Below are 2,500 nucleotides of genomic sequence, written 5' to 3'. Positions count from 1 at the left end.
AGCACACTGCAGATGGCCACCGCGCTTCGCACCGGGCCCGCGAGGACCTACTTTGGCCGCAAGGCGCCGCGAGCAGGGGGCGCCGGCGCGCAGCTGCGCCGCCTGCCGCGTCCGTCGGCCGGCGCGCCTGCCACTGGCCGCCCCCACCAGCCGGCTGTAGCGCGTGCGCCCACGCACCGCGCTGCCAGCACGCCGGGCGGCCCCCCCTCACCGGCCGGGGACGGTCCCACCCAGCCACCGCCGCGTATCGCCTCACACCCAGATCCCCTTTCGCGTTCGTGGGCATGGTGGGTCCCCTTTCACGTTCGTGGGCATGGTGGGTATCCCTGAAACAACCGGTTAATAGCTCGACCGATCGTCGCCAACACTGATTCACCTCTAGCGAGAACAACCGCACCACAACGGGTTACCTGTTGTTCATTTGCGTAACGTCACCAGCAAACGTAGACGTCCATCGCCATTTGCAACGAGTATTGCATGCCTGTGTCAGGTGTCACAACACACTACGTCTGCCCACATAGACGCAACAACATGTGCACGCCTCGAGAACACGTGGAAGGTAGCCCCCGTACGTATGCGGTGTCCATTGCGCGAACGACTGTCAGCCGGCCTCTGCAGGATGTCGCAGATGTGGAACGCGGTGCAACATGCTATCACGGTGTGTGAGAAGAGACGACTACGTCCGAATACACGCTCCACTACATCAACAGACTGCTCATGCTGATCGCCATCCAGGGCGTCCGTTCCTCCCACACGTCTGAATGGCGTACCACACTGCAATCCAGCTCTTATAGGGAGACGACACGTAGCTGCGTGCACAATATTTGGACTGTATGGTCTGCCGTTGCTAGGCGCAGTCGTCGTACGGTCACACATGTGCCACGATGTATCATTCAGTACATACGGACCAATGTGCAGTACAGTTTGTGGGTTTTGCGTACATCGGCGGACAGGTGACAGGCCGTACCACAACGTAGGCTGAGTACGTCGGCATGCGAAGGGCATTGAACATGCAAACTTCTCAACGACCAGCTTGCGAAGGCAGGGGGGAAGGGGGGGGGGCATGTACGTCCTGCTGCTATCCACATTACAGTGTATAGCAGGAGCATGTGGAAAGTCAGCAACACCTGCAAGGTGTTTAACATGACGCGATACACAGGGGACCGGGCAGTGCGAATAGCGAACTATATTGCGAGGGTTGCGGTTAGGCAACACTACACTAATTTAACGAGTTGCATAACAATTACAGAGCAGGTTCAGCGACAACGTGCGTCAGGTTAAGGCGCAATATAGGTTAGGTTGAGGCACAATATAGGTTAGGTTAAGGCACAACATGGGTTACGTTAAGGCACAAATTGGGTTACGTTAAGGCACAACATGGGTTACGTTAAGGCACAACATGGGTTACGTTAAGGCACAAATTAGGTTACGTTAAGGCACAAATTAGGTTACGTTAAGGCACAAATTAGGTTACGTTAAGGCACAAATTAGGTTACGTTAAGGCACAAATTAGGTTACGTTAAGGCACAAATTAGGTTACGTTAAGGCACAAATTAGGTTACGTTAAGGCACAAATTAGGTTACGTTAAGGCACAAATTAGGTTACGTTAAGGCACAAATTAGGTTACGTTAAGGCACAAATTAGGTTACGTTAAGGCACAAATTAGGTTACGTTAAGGCACAAATTAGGTTACGTTAAGGCACAAATTAGGTTACGTTAAGGCACAAATTAGGTTACGTTAAGGCACAAATTAGGTTACGTTAAGGCACAAATTAGGTTACGTTAAGGCACAAATTAGGTTACGTTAAGGCACAAATTAGGTTACGTTAAGGCACAAATTAGGTTACGTTAAGGCACAAATTAGGTTACGTTAAGGTACAATATGGGTTAGGTTAAGGTACAATATGGGTTAGGTTAAGGTACAATATGGGTTAGGTTAAGGTACAATATGGGTTAGGTTAAGGTACAATATGGGTTAGGTTAAGGCACAACGTAGGTTAGGTTAAGGCACAACATAGGTTAGGTTAAGGCACAACATAGGTTAGGTTAAGGCACAACATAGGTTAGGTTAAGGCACAACATAGGTTAGGTTAAGGCACAACATAGGTTAGGTTAAGGCACAACATAGGTTAGGTTAAGGCACAACATAGGTTAGGTTAAGGCACAACATAGGTTAGGTTAAGGCACAACATAGGTTAGGTTAAGGCACAACATAGGTTAGGTTAAGGCACAACGTAGGTTAGGTTAAGGCACAACGTAGGTTAGGTTAAGGCACAACGTAGGTTAGGTTAAGGCACAACGTAGGTTAGGTTAAGGCACAACGTAGGTTAGGTTAAGGCACAACGTAGGTTAGGTTAAGGCACAACGTAGGTTAGGTTAAGGCACAACGTAGGTTAGGTTAAGGCACAACGTAGGTTAGGTTAAGGCACAACGTAGGTTAGGTTAAGGCACAACGTAGGTTAGGTTAAGGCACAACGTAGGTTAGGTTAAGGCACAACG

This window comes from Schistocerca serialis, unplaced genomic scaffold (genome assembly GCF_023864345.2).
Source record: "Schistocerca serialis cubense isolate TAMUIC-IGC-003099 unplaced genomic scaffold, iqSchSeri2.2 HiC_scaffold_278, whole genome shotgun sequence".
Classification (NCBI taxonomy): Eukaryota; Metazoa; Arthropoda; class Insecta; order Orthoptera; family Acrididae; genus Schistocerca; species Schistocerca serialis.
Note: the sequence above shows the minus strand (reverse complement) of the source record.